Source organism: Hypanus sabinus, chromosome 2 (assembly GCF_030144855.1).
Source record: "Hypanus sabinus isolate sHypSab1 chromosome 2, sHypSab1.hap1, whole genome shotgun sequence".
NCBI classification, from domain to species: Eukaryota; Metazoa; Chordata; class Chondrichthyes; order Myliobatiformes; family Dasyatidae; genus Hypanus; species Hypanus sabinus.
In genome coordinates, this window is record NC_082707.1 from 62793004 (window position 1) to 62816842 (window position 23839).

The window sequence follows — 23839 nt, forward strand, 5'->3', positions numbered from 1 at the left end:
AATTGTGTACCAGAAGGCATGTTTATTTAAAAAATAATCTGGAATGTGGAGGATACCTTGACAACATTCACTATACTAAATTTGGCCCATTAATCAGATGTTAAAATATTTCCCTCTTCTTAAAATGGCTCATTGTAGGAACTACCGTGCCTTCATCCTTAGAGCACAATTGTTGCATGAACAAGTATTGCTGTATTTAAAGCCTATGGTAACATTCACTAAAGGGAACTGTGGAAAAATTACCTGGCTTCTATTTTGTGTTTAAAAATTTTGGACTATTGTAGACTGGATTAATATGTAGTTGTGTTTTTTTTTTGGTGAATTAGTTGGTTTATCCATAAAGCATTCCTTGTCCATACACGTGCTTTGAAACCTGGACAAAAGTTGGAACAGGCAGAAAGTTGGCTTGCTTACACTGTTTTCCATTAGAGTGCAGGCTAATCTGTTTTAGAGGAAATAAACTTTGAAAATAATCTGTGTGGCCTGATATTCGATTTTAACACTTTATAGCCGTTCAGTGTTGATCAATCACAACAAAGACATGCAATCTTCCAGTCACGTAATTAAATGTGCAAAACATTCAATTTCAAAATACATTTTGATTCTTTCCATTGTGTTCTATCTAAAGTAAGATTCTAACTTTTAGTATTTGCTGGGAAAGAATGGCTGGAGTGGTTTCTTGTTGCCATCCTTAGTACATTTATCTAAAGTTCTAGCTGAATTGACCCAGTCCAAATACTTAACATTCTCCACCCATGTCCATTGTGAGTAGGTGTGCCTCTAATTACCTAGCACCAGTTTTCATTCTCTGTTTCCAGATGAAAAAACTCTGCTGACTTTGGTTTTAGATTATGAAATCATTGAACTTTCTTGCTAAGCTTTGCAGGCCCTGCTCATGTTCAATATTTCAAGTTGAAGCTTTTCTAATCTCTGATAATACTGTAGGTGGTGGCATGTATAGGATCCTGATCTTTTTCAGCTTCTGCTTTGGGTATGAAAGATGTTTACTGCTGAGGCAAATCCTCTAATTAGATTTATTCCTGTCCTCTTGAAGTTGTACAGTTGCAGAGCCACATTTCCATATTTATTGTATTTTTAAAATATTTTGGAAAAATGCATTTGGTGTTGCTGCTGAGCTAAGTCTATGCAAAAATCTATTGTTTTTAAAAGACCACAAAATAAAGCTGTCTTCAGCCTACACCATCTACCCCTTTGGCTTGAGAGGACACCTGAGAATTACAAAGTGCTGGTAATCTTGGCAACACATACAAAATGCTGGATGAACTCAGTAGGCCTGACAGGGTCTATAAAAAGTGAACAGTTGACGTTTTGGACCCTATATCGAGACCCAATGTAATTTTTCCTGGTATTGTTTGCTTGGACTAAGTAACCGTATTAGAATGCAGATGAAGAGTTAAGCCCTGTATTTGTTTTTCTGTGATGTAGATGGCCATGGCAAAAGCAGCAGCTAGAGCCTAACCTTAGTGGTAGTTGGAAAGTGGCAATGCCCCAAACCATACGAAGGGTCTCGGCCCAAAATGTCGACAGCGCTTCTCCCCATAAATGCTGCTTGTCCTGCTGCATTCCACCAGCTCTTGATTGCTGTATTTTGTATGAGGTATTAATTTCTTGATGGGTAGTTTTGTACATGGTATGCATTAAAAGAGAATGAAGGATTTCTGGCAAATGGGATAACAAAGTATAACATGAACACTATGGGAACATGCCTTGAATTTTCAATATGTGTCCTATACCATTTTTTCCACAGGCTACTCAATTATTATCAGTTATCACATATGATCTTACCAGCTACTCAGCAGTGGCTGGCCTTTGTATTTTCTTTCACTATGAAGTTATTTGCATTCATTAATCAACTATGCACATTGAGGATTTGATGACCTATAAGACTGGATAACAATTGGACATTGCAGCAATCTGGCCCTTCTCTCCCACATCGCCCTCTTTCTATCATCCGTCTGCCTAGGAAGTAGTTAAATGCCACTGATGTATCTGTCTCTACCATCATCCCGGCAGATCGTTCCATGCACCCGCCACCTAACTAAGTTGTGCCTCATTGAGCTGTCCTATTCATTCGGTCTGTGCCTCTTACAGTTTTGTATGCAGCTATCAAGCCACTTCTCAGTTTTCTTTTGTTAACATAAGCACACTTTTTTTTAAAGCTTCCACATCTTTCCGTCAATGAAGCAATCAGGAACTGAGCATAGGGCTTGTGAGGCATGGGCGTGTACATTACTTGTATGGTATGTGAAAGCAAATCGACTTTATTGTCACATGTTACATGCCTAGGAAAAAGTTACAGTATGGGATAAAAGGTATATAGTTCATTACAAAAATACAGTAAAGTAGTACAGGGTAAAACAACATAATCCAGGTAGACAAGATGCAGGGACGTGAGGTAGATGGTCAAGTTGAAGGGCCTTTCAACAGTTGGATTAAAGCTGTTAAGCCTGGTGGTACGCGCTTTTAGACTTTCGTCTGATAGGGGAAGGAAAATTGAGAATATCTGGGGTGAGTGGCGTCTTTCATAGTGTTGGCTGCTTTACCAAGGCAGTAATAAGTATAGACAGTCCCTGGAGAGCAGGCTAGTTTCCGTGATGTGAGGAGCTGTGTCCACAATTCTGCAGTATCTTGCGGTCTAAGAATGGTTTCCATACAGTGATGCATCTGCACAGTTGAGGGTAATACGGGACATGTCAAATTTCTTTAGCCTCCCGAGGAAGTAGAAACGCTGACGAGCTTACATAGTTGGATCAAGACAGGTGATTTTCACTTGTGGGAATTTGAGGCTCCGGAATTCAGAACTGTTGATATAAAAAGGGCATTATGAGCAGCCCTCTTTCCTGAAATCAAATGTCGAGCTCTTTTGCTGACATCGAGGGAAAGGCTGTTGTTATGTCACCGGGTCACTAAGCTCGCTATCTCCTCTCTTTATGTAGATTCGTCATTATTTCAGATACAGCACACTACTGTGATATCATCTACAATCTTGTGCAGACGGAGTTAGAGCAGAATCTGGCTACGCAATCGTGAATGTTAGAAGGGAGCTGTGGATGCAGCCTTATAGGGCACTAGTATTGAGGATAATCGTGACGACATCTAACCTTACTGATTGTAGTCTTTCTGGCTGGAAGACAAAGGGAGGTGTTGAGTCCCATGTCTAGGACTTTAGAGATGACAGTGCTTGGCATTACAGTATGGTATTTACGGTGGATCTGTCAATAATCATCCATGGTCCAAAGTCGGCTTTTTTTACTGTCGAGATGCGCTAGAGATTAGGGCCAGGGACTTGGTGTCTACCATAGACCTGTTTCATCGGTAGGCGAATTGCAGTGTTTCGAGGTGATCTAGGAGGTTGGAGTTAATGTGTGCCATGACCAGTCTCTAAATGTTAGAGTGAAAAAAGGGTCCAAAAGTCCAAAGTCAATGGTCCAAAAATATCTAAATGTAGATGGAGCTAGGGTTAATGCAAAAAGTGGTGCACAGTGTTCAATGTCATGTTTGTTATAGACACAGGTGCAATTAATAACTGACTTACAGCAACATTACAGACATATACGCAACATCTATAAGAAAAAAAACATTTTTTTAACAAGAAAACGCAATTAGATCAAAAAAGCAAAATCCATTGTGCAAACTGATCATAGTACTCGTAGTGTAGAAAATCTGTTGCTGAGGAGTTAATGGCATCTGCACCTTTTGTCCGACGTTATCAGAGAGAAGCATGCGTGCTCAGGTGGTATCTTTGATGATAGATGCTGTCTCATGTAGATTCTTTCAATGTGGCGATATGTTTTATATATATGTAATGTGTGTGTGTGAGAGATATTGCAGAATTCTGAGATGCAGAGGCATCTGTATGTGTCTGGAGAGTTTACTTTGAATTTTACGGCAGCTAGAGACTTGAAACTTAGGACTTAGAGACAAGGTTACTTAGACTAAATGAAAAGTGCAAAATCAGATTAGTTATGAACTTGCTAATTTAAGGGGGTGAATGTCTTCCTAATTTATATATTCATGCTTTCAAGCTACGTCCTTACAAATATCGCCACTCTTGAATCCCAGGAGGACCAATATCCTGGCGAGGAGGTTTGCCAAGGTTGATGAGAGTTTAAACCAGAATTGCTGGAGAGTGGGAACCGAACTGAAGAGACAGAGGAAGAGGCAGTTGGCTCATAAATAGAGAAAACCTGGAGACAGTGCGAGAAAGAGGATAGGCAGGTGATACAGAAGGGACGCGCTCAGACCAGTGGTTTGAGATGTATCTATTTTAATGCAAGGAGTATTATCAACAAAGCGGATGAGCTTAGAGCGTGGATCAGTACTTGGAGCTATGATGTGTGTGATGGGGAGAAGTTTGTTAGGTGTGTTCAGGAAGGTTTCTTGACACAGTATGTAGATAAGCCTACAACAGGAGAGGCTCTACTTGATATGGTATTGGGAAATGAACCTGGTCAGATGTCAGATCCTTAGTGGAAGAGCATTTTGGAAATCATGATCACAATTCTATCTCCTTTACCATAGCTTTGGAGTGGGATAAGAACTGACAAGTTAGGAAAGTGATTAATTGGAGTAAGGGGAAATATGATGCTGTCAGGCAGGAACTTGGAAGCATAAATTGGAAACAGATGTTTTCAGGGAAACATGGAAGAAATGTGGCAAATGTTCAGCGGATATTTATGTGGAGTTCTGCATAGGTACATTCCAATGAGATAGGGAAAGGATGGTAGGGTACAGGAACTGTGGTGTACACAAAGGCTGTTGTTAATCTAGTTAAGAAGAAAAGAAGAGCTTACAAAAGGTTGAAAAATCTAGGCACTGATAGAGATCTAGAAGATTATAAGGCTAGCAGTAAAGAGTTTAAGAATGAAATTAGGAGAGTCAGAAGAGGCCATGAAAAGGCCTTGGCTGACAGGATTAAGGAAAACCCCAAGGCATACTATAAGTATGTGAAGATGAGACGTGAGAGAATAGCACCTATCAAGTGTGTATGGAACTGAAGGAGATAGCAGAGGTACTTAATGAATACCTTGCTTCAGTATTCACTACGGAAAAGATCTTGGCGTTTGTAGGGATGACTTACAGTGGACTGAAAAGCTTGAGCATGTAGTTATTAAGGAAGAGGATGTGCTGGAGTTTTTGGAAAGCATCACGTTGGATAAGTCAGTGGGACCGGACGAGATACACCCCAGGCTACTGTGGGAGGCGAGGGAAGAGATTGTTGAGCCTCTAGCGATGATCTTTGCATAATCAGTGGAGACGGGAGAGGTTCCAGAGGACTGGAGAGTCGCGGATGTTGTTCCCTTATTCAAGAAAAGGAGTAGAGATAGCCCAGAAAATTATAGGCTAGTGACTCTTACATCAGTGGTCGGTAAGTTGATGGAGAAGATCCTGAGAGGCAGGATTTATGAACCTTTGGAGAGGCATAATGTGATTAGGAATAATGGCTTTGTCATTCTTCGCAACTTCCGCCAATTCCAAAGGGATCCTACCACCAAACACAATCCCCACCCCCCCCCCCCCCCACCATCTCCACTTTCCGCAGGGATTGCTCCAGCCATCATTCTCTTGTCCCTCCGCCCTACCCTGCACTTAACCCTGCAAGAGGCCAGAATGCTACAACCGGCGTTTCATTGGTGAAATCCGTCGTAAATTGGGAGATTGCTTCGTCGAGCACCGCCAAAAGGGAAACTTCACAGTGGCCAAACATTTTAATTCCGTCTCCCGGTCCGATATGTCGGTCCACAGCATTCCCTTGTGCATCGATGAGGCCACCCTCAGGTTGGAGGAGCAACATCTTCTATTCTGTCTGGGTAGCCGCCAACCTGATGGCATGAACATTGATTTTTTCCTCTAGTTTAAAAAAACTCCCCCCCCCACTTATTCTATTCCCCGCTCATGCCTCTTACCTCTTCTCACCTGCCTATCACTCCCACCCCCCCGGTCCCCCGCTCCTTACCTTTCTCCCATAGTCCACTCTCCTCTATCAGATTTCTTCCTCTCCAGCCCCTTACTTTTCCCAACCACTTGTCTTCACCCTTCACCTTCCACCCCTCCACACCATCACCACATCTTTTTATTCTAATATCTTTCCCTTCCTTTCCAGTCCTAAAGAAGTGTCGGCTATATGTTGCTTTGGATTTCCAACATCTGCAGAATTTGTTGTGTTTATGATTCTTTCCTACGTTCGTTACGTACTCTTTCCTACAAATCCTAGTTTCTTACAGTTGTCTCAACTGTATAGATGGAGAAAAAACAATTGGAAAATATGTTCTGAGAACTAGCGAGATAAAAAGTAACTTTTATTTTCACCTCTGTGTTAAGACAATGGAAGAGGAGAACGGTACTGGATCGTGGGTGCGTGAATCCCTTTAAACTATTGATTCCGAGCTGATGAAATGTAACTGTGCATGGGAGTCACAACCTACGTACCGCATCGCAAATCCGTGGAGGAGGGTGGGGTGTGGTCAAAACTCGACTCTGCCGCGCTGTCCAGCTGTATTCGCTGGCCACCTTTCGGTGATTTTGAGATTCAAATCTTTGCAGCAGCCTTGGCCATTCGCTGGTTTTGAAAGCGGCTGTTCCAGGCATGCGCAATTGCCAAATAAATTGTGTCGGGGTTGTTTTATTCAGATTCCTTGGCGCCTGTAGAAGAGTTCCCGAGGGCGCCGTGCTTTCTTCTGTATGGTGAGTGTGCTATGTTCGTTTCTCTTTAATCTGGTTTTCGACTATCTCTGATCCATTGCTCATTTTTACACCCGGTCAATCGTTTCTCGAATTCCGAGCGTACCATTTGTCGGTTAACGCGTTGGCAAACGTTTTGGTGAGGTGAACTCGGGACAATGTCCACTCCAAAAACATGTTGGAAATAAATCGCATGACTTTTTACATTCTTTCGCATACAGAAACTATTGAAAAATTACTATCTTGCATTCTAAAGGTGAGAGAGATGTTTACGTTGAAGAAAATCCCAACTTTGCATTTTATAAACTACTACTATAGCCAGTTTTTCCTCATGGACAAAGTAAAGGCTACTGGTAAAACCCTGCAACACACACAAAATGCTGAAGGATATCAAAAGGCCAGGCAGCATCTATGGAAATGAGTACAGTCGACGTTTCGGGCCGAAACCCTTCGGCATTTTGTGTGTGTTGCTCGGATTTCCAGCATCTGCAGATTTTCTCCTGTTTGTGATTAAACCTTGCTTCATTGTCCATTGTTTTCAAAGGTTTTATGAGCAACAGAATCAGGTTTATTATCACCGGTATGCGTCGTGAAATTTGTCAACTTTTAAGTAAATCTTCAAAGAAGAAGATCTGCAGTAGAAGTAAATCTGCACTTACGATACTGCTACAGTTTTGAAAAGACAGTTAACGTTTCAGGTCCAAGACATTCGTTAAGATTCTTCCATTATTTTCTGTCTTTTCAGATTTCCACCATCTGTAGCCTTTTCCGGTACGTTTTGATTTTTTGTTTATTTCTGACATGCTCAGAAATATAGTTTGGTATAATGACGGGAATTACTAAATAATCGTTAAATACGGTTGTGAATCAATTTGGTGGTGAAATGACCGGAGGCGAGTCTTTCTGATATGATGTCCAGTCCTGTGCAATGTAGAGGTGCTACCTGTAACATCGGGCAGAGCCAATGCAAAGTGGATGCAGGCTAATCAGATAGGTTAGAATTAATGGAATGAAACTATAACAATGCAGAACCAAGGAATTCCTGACCGGGAACAATGTAACATGCGGAATTATTTGTATAAATAAATAAATATATATATATATATATAAGACAGTTGCAAATTTTGAATTAACTATAGGATTTGTGTGGTCAGTTACCTAACCTAATTAAGTTTGACCTAAGTAAGGGTCTAAAAAACTATGTCAAAAATTGTTATAGAAAAATGATAACTTGAATGCTTTTTTTTTCTATTACTAAAAGCTTCAATCTATGTTTCAAAGGTACATTTAATGTCAGAGAAAATACAACATGCATCCTGAAATGCTTTTTCTTCAAATGAGCTGCTCATGGAAAACTCACTTTTCATGGGGAAAACAAAATAGTGCATATGGGTAGCAGTGACTGTAATGCTATATTGCAGCACCAGCGGCCGGGGTTCAGTTCCCGCTGCTGCTTGTATGAAGCTTGTACGTTCTCCCCGTGGCTGCTTGGATTTCCTCCACGTGCTCCGGTTTCCTCCCACATTTCAAAAATGTATGGGTTAGTAGGTTAATTGGTCACATGGATACAATTGGGCGACATGGGCTGATTGGTCTGGAAGAGTCTGTAAAATAAAATGATCCAATGACATCTTTGAAATACATAATTATGAATAAGGGATGAAATCTTGACTGAGAGAAAACATTGACCAAGGTTATTGGATTTAAAACCACTGGTGTTTATGTGCAACACGAGTGAATCTGCAGATGCTGGAAATAAATAAAAACACAAAATGCTGGCAGAACTCAGCAGGCCAAGAAATCCTGCTGATGAAGGGTTTCGGCCCGAAATGTCATCACTACCTCCTCCCGTAGATGCTGTTTGGCCTGCTGAGTTCTGCCAGCATTTTGTGTTTTTATTGGTGTTTATGTTTTTCTTTTATAAAAGTCTATTTTCTCTGAGCAAACTGTTCAAACGTTCCCATCTCCTCCTAACTCAGGTACAATGTGCACTCTACTTTGATGTGGCAACACTTAAACTGAAGGGCTTTTGAACACCTCTGATGTTTACATGCAGATCCTTTCTATTTGCATAAAGGCATATTTCTACAAAATTATATCATAGTGCTGTCATAGTCAGGTGGACAACAAATAGCTTCTTAAGAGAAAGGAACAATTATTTATTATCCGTATGTGAACTTGCAATTAATCTCCATTTCTCAGCTTCAGTTCTGAAACTCGTGAAACCAAATCAAATCTCACTTTGTGAAACTAAAAATTATGTACTGATCATCTTTTCTGGACACATTTTCTGACTGTAATGCCATTTTGTGAGTCATAGTAGACTATGGGTTTTTCATTCCCCTTTTTTTTCTGTACTTGTAAAAGTAATCTTACATATCAGAAAAATAGTGACTTGGAAAATGCATGAGCTACTGCTTGAAGTAGCACATTGTTTTTCAACAGCAGCAAAGTCATTAAGTTCCCCAAGTGATGCAGTAAGAGACAGTGGATTGGAATAAGCTAGGAGTTATATTGATCTCATTATCTCTTTTTCAAACCTAATGTGATTGTAGGTTTCTCAATAAAACTGGAGGTGCCTCTGAATTAGGAAGAACAACAGTTTGGCAAGTCCATTGATTTTACATAAGCTGGATAGAAGAAAAGTGTCAAGTATAATTTGTCTATGATGGTATTTATGATTCACACAGACTGAATGCTGAAAGATAGAAGTTAGATAATGACAGTCTTGGTCATTCATGTTTTGCTAGTTTTTTTCTAAAAGCCTAGCCAGATTCATAGGGTGCTTGAGTTATTGTGTGAGAGATTAATACTTTGGGTATTAAATAAGTTTACTTTTGCAAATTGTAATACAAGACTGCAGATGTAAGAATCCAGAGAAAAAATCAGTCGGTCAGGGAGCATCGGTGAAGGGAAACAGACAGTTGAAGTTTTAGGTTAAGAATCTTCAACTGGACTAGCAGTCCAAATAAAGGTTCTTAACCTGAAATATTTACTGTCCATTAATTGGCTCGGATGCTGTCTGACGCACTGAGTTCTTCCAGCCATTTCTTTGTTCATTCCATCTTGAAAATGTTTGCAGTGCACATACAGTTTATCCTCTGGTCATCTTATAAAATTGTAGAAATATTTTCATTGTAAGCAGTTTCCCAGTAGTTGCAACAGGTTTTTGCAACAGACACGTGAATTGTTGTTAAATCTGGGTGTAAGCCCTTTGTGTTAAAATGGCTAATATTATAAAATAGATCCTTTTCACTAAAGGTTGTTTTATATTGCATTCTTCTCAAAAAGCTATCTGATTTTGTAAGTAGACAGGGATTTTTGTCAAGCTACTTGCAGGCCACTAATGGATTTTTAGCCCACTTTTGTCCACTAACCAATGCAATGGATTATTACTTAAAAGGTTAATTTTGTTTTTATACTGAAACAGGAAAACCTTATATTTCTGCTAATCTTGAAACAGTTGTGCCCATTGAAACAGTGAAAATCAAAAACGTTGACAAGTGATGTTTCTAAGATGTTCCTGTCCATATGTACGTACCAGCTGCAATCTGGGCCCATGGGATAATTTCTTTAGTGTTTCAGTATAGGCTGAAAAAATGTTGTGCAAATTGTTCTCAAATTTATTAGCTTATTTAACATCATGATTTACTTATAACATTATAAAGCACCTTCCATGTCCCTCTCACTATGTCGTACTTTACAGCTAATGATGCACTTTTTGAAGAGTAGTAACCTGTAATGTTAAAACATAGCAGCCTGTCTGTACACAAGCTCCAACAAATGTAATAAACCAGATGATCAGTTCTTATTTAATATTGTTGAGTGAGGTAAAGATGTTGTCAAAAGAACAAGAACATTTCATTCAAAACACAGCAACTCTTACAGTCCTGCCTTCTCTTAGTTCCACGTTGTATGCTCTTGTACATTTAGGTGCTCAGATTGCAGAAGTGGACTTGTACCTTGGTGACACCCATCTCAATCTTATTCCAATCTGTAAGCTGCTTCAGTTCTTCTCTACGTGACTAAAACAACTAAGAGAGGAAGAAAGAGCGGTATCAAATGTACAATGGGTGACACCTACTGCATCAGTAAATTCAGTTTATATTTTCGTGGTTCAGGGAGGAGCTAACTTGAGGAGGCAGGAATAGAATATGTCTTGATCCCATGAACAAGGAAGATTGATTATGGGTTGAGAAGTTTAAATAGGTTCAAAGCACTTTAATCAATTAGTCTGTTATTAAAAATACCAAGTTATTAAAACTTAATGCAGTTTTGTCTTACATTGATCCAAGTGATTAATGCAGCTAAAAATGTAGTAATATCTAAATCAGTATTTTTAAGAGTGAAAATCTGAATATGAAAGGGAAACAGCTGTATATTGTTTAACAAGTTGATAACAGACAGTTATTTACAGACACTTTGTTTAATTAAGCTGTATACATTTGTTGCGAACATAGAAATCTACAGCACATTACAGGCCCTTTGGCCCATAATGTTGTACTGACCATGTAAACTACTGTAGAAACTCCCTAGAATTTCCCTAACGCATAGCCCTCTATTTTTCTAAACTCCATGTACCTATCTAAGAGTCTCTTAAAAGTCCCTGTTATATCTGTTTCCACCATCACCACTGGCCATGCATTCCACGCACTCAGCACTCTCTCTGTGAAAAACTTGCCCCTGACATTCCCTCAATATCAATTTCCAAGCATCTTAAAACTATGCCCCCTCGTGCTAGCCATTTCAGCCCTGGGAAAAAGCCTTACTGACCCACTCTTCTACTTTTCATCCAGGTCATTTAAAAAGATCCACACAATCAATATCCCTCATCATCTTATATGCCTCTATTGGGTCACCTCTCATCCTCCATCTCTCACGAAGAAAAGGCCAAGTTCACTCAACCTATTCTCATAAGGTGTGCCCTCCACTACAGGCAACATCCTTGTAAATCTCCTCTGCACTCTTTCTATAGTATTCACATCCTTCCCGTAGTGAGGTGACCAGAACTGAACACAGTTCTGCAAGTGGGGTCTGACCAGGGACTTATATGGCTGGAACGTAACCTCATGGCTCTTGAACTCAATCCCACAGTTGATGAATACTAACACACCAGACACCTTCTTAACAACACTGTCAACCTGTGCAGCAGCTTTGAGTGTCCTATTGACATGGACCCCAAGATCTCTCAGATCCTCCACACTGCCAACAGTTTTACCACTTATATTATATTCTGTCTTCTGATTTGACCTGCTGAAATGTACCACTTTGCACTTATCTGGGTTGAAATCCATCTGCCACTTCTCAGCCCAGTTCTGCATCCTTTCAATGTCCGGCTGTAATCTCTGATAGCCCTCCACACTATCCACAACACCCCCAACCTTTGTGTCATTTACTAACCCACCCTTCTACTTCTTCATCCAGGTCATTTATAAAAATCATAAAGAGGAGGGGTCCCATAATAGATCACCACTGGTCACTGACCTCCATGCAAAATACAAACCATCTACACCCACCCTTTGCCTTCTGTGGGCAAACCAATTCTAGATACACAAAACAAGGGCTCCTTGGAACCTATGCCTCTTTATTTTCTGATGGAGCCTTGCCTGGGGTACCTTATCAAATGCCTTACTGAAATCCAAATACACTACATCTACTGCTCTTCCTTCATCAACGTGTTTAGTTACATCCTCAAAAAATTCAGTCAGGCTCGTAAGGCACGAACTGCCCTTGACAAAGCCATGCTGACTATTCCTAATCAGATTCTGTCTCTCCAAATGCTCATAAATCCTGCCTCTCAGGATTTTCTCCAACAGCTTGCCCACCACTGAAGTCGCTCACTGGTTTATAATTTTCTAGGTTATTTCTACGCCCTTTCTTGAATAAGGGAACAACATTTGCAACCCTCTAATCCTCCGGTACTTCTCCTGCCCCTATTGATAATGCAAAGATCATTGTAAGAGGCCCAGCAATCTCCTCTGTCACTTCCCACAGTAGCCTGGGGTATATCTCATCCAGTCCTGGTGACTTATCTAACTTAATTTCTTCGGCAGTTTGAATGGGGCACGACTGTGCAAGCGCATAAAGGTCGGCCTCTGAGACGGCGGGAGAGTTTAAAAAGTGAGCAGATTGAGAAGGGGAAGGTAATTTCTTCGGCAGTTTGAACAGGGCACCACTGTGCAAGCGCATGAAGGTCGGCCTCTGAGACGGTGGGAGAGCTTAAAAAGTGAGCAGATTAACAGAGTGGGCAACGGAATAATGGGAGACAGAGTAGAGAGGCTTCAGCGAACAGTCTGAGGACGAGCTTGCTCCCAGTCAGGTAAGGCTGGTCAGCTCTTTTAATTAAGCTAATCAACTTAGAAGTAGGTCTTTTTTTCCCCTTGGCAAATTGGCCCCGACAGACGGAGGAACAGCAGGGCTCAAACAGCTAAAAGTACGAGCTAACGGTTTAAAAAGTTAGTGTGTTTGGTGAGGTAAGTGGGTGGGTTGACTTATTTTTCCTTGTTTCATTCCTGTAGAATTAGGTAGCATGTCTGCAGGGTTAGGGTGTCAGATGTGGGAATCCTGGGAGACCTCCAGCCTCCCTGATGGCCACATCTGCGCCAGGTGCACCGAGATGCAGCTCCTCAGAGACCGTATTAGGGAACTGGAGCTGCAGCTTGATGACCTACTGCTTATTAGGGAAAGTGAAGAGATGCTACAGGGAGGTAGTCATCCCTAGGCTACAGGGGTCAGAAAACTGGGTGCCTGTCAGGAGAGGGAAGGGAAATGCCCGGATAGTGGAGAGCACTCCTGTGGCTGCCCCCCTCAGCAAGTATATCGTTTTGGATGCTTTTGAGGGGGATGACCAGACATTGGACGGCCACGGTAACTGGGTCTCTGGCACTGAGCCTGGCGCTGTTGTGCAGGAGGGGAGGAGGGAGAAGAGGAATGCGATAGTCGTAGGGGATTCCATAGTCTACGGAACAGACAGGAGATTCTGTCAGCCTGATAGAGATACCCACATGGTGTGTTGCCTCCCAGGTGCCAGGATACAGGATGTCTTGGATTGGGTGCAGAATATTCTGAAGGGAGAGGGCGAGCAGCCAGCTGTCTTGGTACATGTTGGTACCAATGACATAGATAGGAAAAGGGAGGAGGTCCTGAAGAAAGATTTCTGGGAGTTAGGAAGGAAGCTGAGAAGCAGGATCTCCAGGGTAGTAATCTCAGGATTGCTACCTGTGCCACGTGCTAGCGAGGGCAAGAATGGAAGGATCAGGCAGATGGATGCGTGGCTGAGAGACTGGTGCAGGGGGCAGGGCTTCAGATTCTCGGATCATTGGGATCTCTTCTGGGGGAAGTATGACCTGTTCAGAAAGGACAGGTTACACATGAACCTGAAGGGGATCAATATCCTGACGGGAAGGATTAATAGAGCTGTTAGGGAGGGTTTAAACTAATTTGGCAGGTGGATGGGAACTGGAATGATAGAGCAGCGGAGGGGGAAAACAGAAATAAATCTAAGGTAGTGAGCACTAAGGATGTCAGGAAGGACAGGCAGGTGATGGAGCAAATTTGCAGCCATTGGGGTGAGTTGCAGTGCAATCAAAGCAAAAAGTACCAAATACTGGACTTAAGGTGCTATACTTAAATGCATGCAGCATAAGGAATAAGGTGGATGATCTTATCATACAGCTATAGATTGGCAGGTATGTGGCCATCACTGAGACATGGCTAAAGGATGCATGTCTCTGTGAGCTGAACGTCCAAGGACACACAGTATATTGGAATAAAGGATGCATGTCTCTGTGAGCTGAACGTCCAAGGACACACAGTGTATTGGAATAAAGGATGCATGTCTCTGTGAGCTGAACGTCCAAGGACACACAGTGTATTGGAATAAAGATGCATGTCTCTGTGAGCTGAACGTCCAAGGACACACAGTGTATTGGAATAAAGGATGCATGTCTCTGTGAGCTGAACGTCCAAGGACACACAGTGTATTGGAATAAAGGATGCATGTCTCTGTGAGCTGAACGTCCAAGGACACACAGTGTATTGGAATAAAGGATGCATGTCTCTGTGAGCTGAACGTCCAAGGACACACAGTGTATTGGAATAAAGGATGCATGTCTCTGTGAGCTGAACGTCCAAGGACACACAGTGTATTGGAATAAAGGATGCCTGTCTCTGTGAGCTGAACGTCCAAGGACACACAGTGTATTGGAATAAAGATGCATGTCTCTGTGAGCTGAACGTCCAAGGACACAGTGTATTGGAATAAAGGATGCATGTCTCTGTGAGCTGAATGTCCAAGGACACACAGTGTATTGGAATAAAGATGCATGTCTCTGTGAGCTGAACGTCCAAGGATACACAGTGTATTGGAATAAAGGATGCATGTCTCTGTGAGCTGAACGTCCAAGGATACACAGTGTATTGGAATAAAGATGCATGTCTCTGTGAGCTGAACGTCCAAGGATACACAGTGTATTGGAATAAAGGATGCATGTCTCTGTGAGCTGAACGTCTAAGGACACACAGTATATTGGAAGGATAGGCAGGTAGGCAGAGGCGGTGGCGTGGCTTCATTGGTAGGAAATGATTTTAAATCATTAGGAAGAGGTGACATAGGATTGGAAGGTGCAGAACCTTTGTGGGTTGTGCTAAGAAATTGCAAGGGGTAAAAGGACCCTGATGGCAGTTATATACAGGCCTCCTAACAGCTGCAGTATTGTGGATTACAAATTACAACAGGAAATAGAAAAGGTTTGCCGGAAGGGCAGTGTTATGATAATTGTGGGGGATTTTAACATGTGAGTGGATTGGAAAAATCAGGTCGGCACTGGATCTCGAGAGAATTTGTAGAATGTCTATGAGATGGCTTTTTAGAACAGCTTGTTGTTGTGCCCACTAAGGGATTGGCTGTACTGGATTGGGTATTGTGTAATGAACCAGAGGTGATTAGAGAGATTGAGGTGAACAAACCCTTAGGAGACAGTGATCATAACATGATTGAATTCACTGTGAAATTTGAGAAAGAGAAGCCGAAATCCGATGTGTCGGTATTTCAGTGGAGTAAAGGAAATTACAGTGGCATGAGCGAGGAACTGGCAAAAGTTGACCGGAAAGGGACACTAGCAGGAAGGACGGCAGAGCAGCAGTGGCTGGAGTTTATGCAGGAAGTGAGGAAGGTGCAAGACAGATATATTCCAAAAAAGAAGAAATTTTTGAATGGAAAAAGGATGCAACCGTGGCTGACAAGAGAAGTAAAAGCAAAGGAGAGGGCATATAAGGACGCAAAAATTAGTGGGAAGACAGAGGATTGGGAAGTTTTTAAAAGCTTACAAAAGGAAACTCAGAAGGTCATTAAGAGGGAAAAGATGAACTATGAAAGGAAGCTGGCAAATAATATCAAAGAGGATACTAAAAGCTTTTTCAAGTATATAAAGAGTAAAAGACAGGTGAGAGTAGATATGGGACTGATAGAAAATGATGCTGGAGAAACTGTAATGGGAGATAAGGAGATGCCGGAGGAACTGAACGAGTATTTTGCATCAGTCTTCACTGAGGAATACATCAGCAGTATACCAGACACTCAAAGGTGTCAAGGAAGAGAAGGGTGTGCAGTCACAATTACGACAGAGAAAGTGCTGAGGAAGCTGAATAGTGTAAGGGTAGATCAATTTCCTGGACCAGATGGAATGCACCCTAGTGTTCTGAGGGAAGTGGCTGTGGAGATTGCGGAGGCATTAGCAATGATCCTTCAAAAATCAATAGAGTCTGGCATGGTTCCGAAGGATTAGAAGATTGCAAATGTCACCCCACTATTTAAGAAGGGGGCAAGGAAGCTAAAAGGAAATTATAGACTTATTTGACATCGGTGGTTGGGAAGTTGTTGACGTCGATTGTCAAGGGTGAGATTACAGAGTACCTGGAGGCATATGACAAGATAAGCAGAACTCAGCATGATTTCCTTAAAGGAAAATCCTGCCTGACAAACCTATTGCAATCATTTGTGGAAACTACAAGCAGGCTAGACAAGGGAGATGCAGTGAATGTTGTGTATTTGGATTTTCAGAAGGCCTTTGACGAGGTGCCCCACATGAGGCTGGTAAACCACATGCCCATGTGGTTTATATACTAAATATAATGTGGTTTAGCCCATATGCCCATGAAATTACGGGAAAGTTACATACGTGGATAGAGCATTGGCTGATTGGCAGGAAACAGAGTGGAAATAAAGGGATCCCATTCTGGTTGGCTGCCGGTTACCAGTGGTGTTCCACAGGGGTCCGTGTTGGGGCCACTTCTTTTTACGTTGTATATCAACGATTTGGATTATGGAATAGATGGCTTTGTGGCTAAGTTTGCAGATGATACAAAGATAGGTGGAGGTTCCGGTAGTGCTGAGGAAACAGAGGGTCTGCAGAGAGACTCGGATAGATTGGGGGAATGGGCAAAGAAGTGGCAAATGAATTACAATGTCGGAAAGTGTACAGTCATGTACTTCTATAGAAGAAATAAATGGGCAGACTATTATTTAAATGGGAGAGAGAATTCAAAGTTCTGAGATACAATGGGACTTGGGAATGTTCGCATTCATTTCTAGAAGAATAGGAGCAGGGATGTAATGTTGAGGCTCTACGATGGCACTGCTAAGACCTCACTTGGAGTACTGTGTGCAGTTTTGGGCTCCTTATTTAAGAAAGGATGTGCTGACATTGGAGAGGATTCAGAGAAGATTCACTAGAATGATTCCAGGAATGAGAGGGTTAACATACGAGGAACGTTTGACCGCTCTTGGACTGTACTCCTTGGAGTTTAGAAGAATGAGGAGGGGGGACCTCATAGAAACATTTCGAATGTTGAAAGGCATGGACAGAGGTGGATGTGGAAATGTTGTTTCTCATGGTGGGGGAGTCTAGTACGAGAGGGCATGACTCAAGGACTGAAAGGCTCCCACTCAGAACAGAGAGGCGAAGAAATTTTTTTAGCCAGAGGGTGGTGGATCTGTGGAATTTGTTGCCACGGGTGGCAGTGGAGGTCAAGTCATTGGGTGTATTTAAGGCAAAGATTGATGGGTATCTGAGTAGCCAGGGCATCAAAGGTTATGGTGAGAAGGCGGGGGAGTGGGACTAAATGTGAGAATGGATCAGCTCATGATAAAATGGTGGAGCAAACTCGATAGGCCGAATGGCTGACTTCTGCTTCTTTGTCTTATGGCTTTTCAAAATCTCCAGCACATCCTCTTTCTTATGTCTATATGCTCAAGCATTTCAGTCAGCTGTAAGTCATCAGGAGTTGTCTGTATAGGAGTTAAAATAAGCTGGATCTTCTTTGAATCAAAGAAAGGATATGAGGCTGGGGCAGTGGATCTTATCAAGAATGTAGGTCAGGTTAGAGTAGTGGATCTTGTCTACATGGACCTTAGCAAGGTCCCTTATGCCAGCCTGGTCTGGAATTTTAGATCACATGAGACCTGGGGAAATCGCCGACTGGTTTCATAATTGGCTCAGTGGTAGGAAGCAGAGAGTGATGATAAAGGATTCTTTTCTCAGATTGAAGGCCAGTGCCTAGTGGTGTGCATCAGGGGTCAGTGCTGGGACCTTTGTTGTTTGTAATTTATATAAATGATAAGATTGTGATTGTAAAAGAAATGGTTAGAAATTTATGGATGATACTAAAATAGGCAGTGTTGTTGATTGTGTGGAATGTTTTGAAGAATACCAGGGGTCTTGATTACTAGGTATTGGGCTGAGGATCAGCAAATGGATTTCAAAATGGTTATCTGTGAGGTATTTTTGAAGTAACAGCCCATTAGTATTGTACAGTGAGTGGTATGACACAGTATTGTGTTTTGGAACAGAGGAACTTCAGAACGCAAGCCATTGTTCACAAAAGCATGATGGTATTCGTCAGTCAGGGCACTGGCTATTAGAGTTGGGATATTTTGTTGCTGTATAACAAGATGTTGATGAGGGCACACTTGGAGTATTGTTTACAATTTTGATCATTCTCTTATAGGAGAGATGCTATTAAACTAGAAAGAGTGCAGAAAAGATTTGCCAGGACATTGCTTGGACTTGGGGCCCAGAGTTACAAGAGGACATTGCATGCACTAGGACTTAATTCCCAGGAGTGTAGGAGATTGAGGGGTTACCTGAAAGATCATGATAGGAACATATTCTTGGCAAGAAGATTTCATTAGTGCTAAAGATTGTTCATACATTAAAATATTTGTATTTTACTTTAGATGGATTGTCACTAGATTGTTCAGAATCAGAAACAGGTTTATTATCACCGACATGTTGTGAAATTCATTAACTTAGCAGCAGCTCAATGCAATACATAGTATAGAAGAAGAAAAAAATAATAAATAAATAAATCGATCACACTATACATAACTTGAACAGATTAAAAATTGTGCAAAAGAAACAAATAATATATATAAAAAAAAGTGAGGTAGTGATCACACATTCAATGTCCATTTAGGAATTGGATGGCAGAGGGGAAGAAGCTGTTCCTGAATCACTGAATGTGTGCTCTTAGGCTTCTGTATCTCCTACCTGGTGGTAACAGTGAGAAAAGGACATGCCCTGGGTGCTGGAGGTCCTTAATAATGTTCGCTGCCTTTCTTTGACACCACTCCTTGAAGATGTCCTGAGTAAGTTGCTGTCTTGCCTTCTTTATAACTGCATCAATATGTTGGGACCAGGTTAGGTCCTCAGAGATCTTTAACACCCAGGAAATTGAAACTGTTCACTCTCTCCACTTCTGATCCCTCTGTGTTCCTTCATCTTACCCTTCCAGAAGTCCACAATCAGCTCTTTCGTCTTACTGAAGTTGAGTGCAAAGTTATTGCTGCAACACCACTCCACTGGTTGGCATATCGCATTCCTGTATGTCCTCTTGTCTCCATCTGAGATTCTACCAACAATGGTTGTATCATCAGCAAATTAATAGATGGTATTTGAGCTATGCCTAGCCACACAGTCATGGCCATAGAGAGAGTAGAGCAGTGGGCTAAGCACAGACCCCTGAGGTGCACCATTGTTGAATGTCAGTGAGGAGGAGATATTATCACCGATCTGCATCGATTGTGGTCTTACAGTTAGGAATTCGAGGATCCAATTGCAGAAGGAGGTACTGAGGCCCAGGTTCTGTAACTTCTCAATCAGGATTGTGAGAATGATGGTGTTAAATGCTGAGCTATAGTTGATTAACAGCATCCTGACATGTGTTTATATTGTCCAGGTGGTCTAAGGCTGTGTGAAGAGCAATTGAGATTGCATCTGCCATTGACTTATTGTATTGATAGGCAAATTGCAGTGAGTCCAGGTCCTTGCTGAGGCAGGATTTCAGTCTAGTCATGACCAACCTCTCAAAGCATTTCATCACTGTAGATGTGAGTGCTACCAGGCGATAATCATTAATGTAGTTCACATTATTCTTCTTAGGCACTGGTATAATTGTTATCTTTTTGAAGGTAGTGGGAAGTTTTCAGAGCCTTACCAGGTACTCTATCCAGACCTTCTGCCTTGCGCCTTGTTTATTTATACATTTTCTCCTTTTAAGTATGATTTTGAGTCTTTCTTGAATTAACATTGGAAAAGGTGATGATCTAGCACTCTAATCATATTGGTAAGATTGCAGTACTCTAATTATATTGATAGGAAATTAAATAAAATGATGCTAGACGATTTAAAGTGCAAAGACAAACTGTTGATTTATAGTATGTAGAAAAAATTAGATAAAAGGTAAATCTGTTGTTATTGGAAGATGAGGTGTGGGAAGAAGGCAGATTATCTTTGAACTAGAAGTGAAATGTCCCTTTAATTAAGATATACTATTTGTTCATTCTTTGTGGTTTATTGTAACATAACTGTAACGTTCTCCTTCGGGTGTAACGAAACGCCGAATTTAACGTCCGGATAAACCACAGCCAATGCAAACCAGATCGCAGTAAGATTAACCATTTACTGTTCACTCTTCACATTAACATATGGTGAAAACTGTTGATAAAACAATACAAGATTGATACAGTATTTGTTCCTTCCTTAATATCACATTTCAAGTGTAAATACTTGCAAAGGTGACTATAACTACATTACACTAAGGTGCAGTATACAGGGAGAGTTTACCTGCTCCATTGACTACTTTAAATACACTTCCATGCAAACTATCCGCGACTCTTTAACTAAGGAAAGCATAAACATTATCTACCGTCGTTACCTCTAACAGGATCAGCATTAACATCTTAGTTCAATATATCGATTATCTATTAACTTACAGCGTTGCTCTCACTGTGATTTCTCATGCCTGCAAAACTGCTTGTGCTCAGGTGAGCCTCGTGGTGAGCCCCCACCCTCGCGCTAATTTCAAACCGGTATTTTCCCACAAGACGCGGCGAAACCGGATGTGACGTCATCGCATGCCGATATATTTTACATGCAATGAATACACTTTAAACACTTCTAATTCTAACTAGAAAATACTATTGAATGAATTACTAAGCGAAAATATTATAAACTAAATAACTGTCGTAAAGACAGCACAATAACTTTGTTCATAGATGTTTGTCAAGTCTGGAACAAATAGACGTGCTAAAAAGCAGGCCATTCTAAGAGTGATTCTTGGGTTTAGAACATTTACATTTAGCAAATGACTTTGGCTACCAGTCTTTTGGCTTTGAATATGTATTGTGGATTTTATTTTGGAGTGCAAGTCTGGACAATGGGTTCCTAAAAGCTGTGAATCTCAAACCAGTCAATGTTGATTAAAATTCACTTGGATCTCTAGTGTGTATGCAAAGAGGGAGGTGTGAAGTTTGTATGTAGTTTCTAAGAAAGCATTGTCTATACTTTGTAAATATGGAATTGTCCTTTTATGTTGAGCACATAAAATACTAAAGAAATGTTTTGTGAATTTAATTTGGAATGCAGCTCTGAGCAATGGGTTCCTAAAAGCTGTGAATCCCAGTACAGACAATGTTGATTGAAATTCATTTGGATGTCAGTGATATGGATGTGAAATCAGGAGAGGTGTGAAGGTCGTATGTAGTTTCAAAGAAAGCATTGTCCATCCTTTGTAAATACAGAGTTGTCCTTTGATGTTTGGCACATAAAATATTGAGCCCCACGATAGGCCAGCAGATCTTTCAACCGAAACTGTCTCTATATGGTGCCTGCTATACCTTGCTTTGTCGATTAAAGAAGCTAGCTTGTATCTACCAGTACTTTTCTCCAGTGACTTCATTCACGCAACAGCTATGAACAGGCAGATAGGATTAACATAAAAGCATAGAAAACCTGCAGCTCAATACAGGCCCTTCGGCCCACAAAGTTGTGCTGAATATGTCCCGACCTGAGAAATTACTAGGCTTACCTATAGCCCTCTATTTTACTAAGCTCCATGTACCTATCCAGGAGTCTCTTAAAAGACCCTATTGTATCCACCTCCATGACTGTTGCCGGCAGTCCATTCTGCGCACTCATCACTCTCTGAGTAAAAAAACTTACCCCTGACATCCTGAGTTCTGACGAAGGGTTTCGGCCCAAAACATCAACAGTGCTTCTCCTTATAGATGCTGCCTGGCCTGCTGTGTTCCACCAGCATTTTGTGTGTGTTGCTTGAATTTCCAGCATCTATAGATTTCCTCGTGTTTACCCCTGACACTCTGAAGGTACAGAGGAGACTCTGTACCTTCTTCCCAGCACCTTAAACCTGTCCTCATGTGGCAACCATTTCAGCCCTGGGAAAAAGCCTCTGACTATCCACACAATCAATGCCTCTCATCATCTGATGTACCTCTATCAGGTCACCTCTCATCCTCCGTCGCTCCAAGGAGAAAAGGCCGAGTTCATTCAACCTATTCTCATAAGGCATGCTCCCCAATTCAGGCACCATCATTGTAAATCTCCTCTGCACCCTTTCTAAGGCTTCCACATTCTTCCTGTAGTGATGCGACCAGAACTGAGCACAGTACTCCAAGTTGCGTTTGACCAGGGTCCTATATACCTGCAACATTACCTCTCGGCTCCTAAATTAAATTCTGTGGCGGCTCATTTCCTAGCGTATGCGAACCGACTCACAATTAGATAGCCTACGGGGGTTTGCGAGCACAGAGCTTTGGAGCCTCTTCGCCATGGGGGGCCGGTTGACAGAGGCTTAAAAGTGAGGCTGAAGTTTTCGAATAAAGTTTTTCCTTCGACTGCAGTTACCGACTCCGTGTCGTAATTTTAGCGCTGTTTGTAGCACACCGCTACAATTGGTGACCCCGACGGTCCAAACGATTTTTGGACCAGAAATGACCGACGCCGCCTCTGTTCATGCGGTTTCGTTGACACTGCCGGGTTTCTGGACACAGCGCCCGGACCTATGGTTCCAGCAAGCCGAAGCCCAATTCCACGTTCGCCGGATCACCTCAGAAGACACCCGCTACTACTACGTGGTGGGCTCCCTCGACCAGGACACAGCTGCCCAGGTCGCGGAGTTCGTACAGTCGCCCCCGGCAGACGGCAAGTACACGGAATTCAAAGCCCTGCTCCTCAGGACTTTCGGACTCTCACGGCGCGAGCGGGCTGCCCGTTTACTGCACCTGGATGGCTTGGGCGACAGACCTCCATCGGCTTTAATGAACGAGATGTTGTCTCTGGCCGAGGGACACACAGGCCTCATGTTTGAGCAGGCATTCCTGGAGCAGCTGCCCGAGGACATACGCCTGCTGCTGTCCGACGCGGATTTCAGTGACCCCCGGAAGGTGGCAGCCCGGGCGGACTTGCTGTGGAACGCCAAAAAGGTGAGCGGGGCGTCCATCGCACAGATCTCCCAGCCACGCTCCCGGCAGCAAACCAGTCCAGGCCTGGCCGCAGAGCCCACTAACCCCCGGCCCAATGACCACTGGTGCTTCTACCACCAGCGGTGGGGCGCAGAAGCCCGCCGTTGCCGCCCGCCCTGCAAGTTCCCGGGAAACGCCAGGGCCAGCCGCCGCTGATGGCTACGGCGGCTGGCCATCGGGATAGCCTCCTGTATGTGTGGGATAGCAGGTCGGGACGCCGCTTTTTGGTCGATACTGGGGCTGAGGTCAGCGTTTTACCTCCGACAAGTTACGACACTCGCAGCAGGGCACCGGGTCCCCCCCTGAGGGCCGTGAATG

The 23839-nt window shown here is 42.3% G+C and overlaps 1 protein-coding gene across 1 annotated transcript in view; it reads left to right on the forward strand.

Moving 5' to 3' along the window:
- The first annotated feature begins 6664 nt into the window (after positions 1–6664).
- Positions 6665–23839, forward strand: part of trim59 (tripartite motif containing 59) — a 39047-nt gene continuing 21872 nt past the window's right edge. The window contains exon 1 of the mRNA XM_059989263.1: positions 6665–6705. The gene's annotated coding sequence lies outside the window, so the exon portion shown is untranslated. The remainder of the gene's footprint in view (positions 6706–23839) is intronic.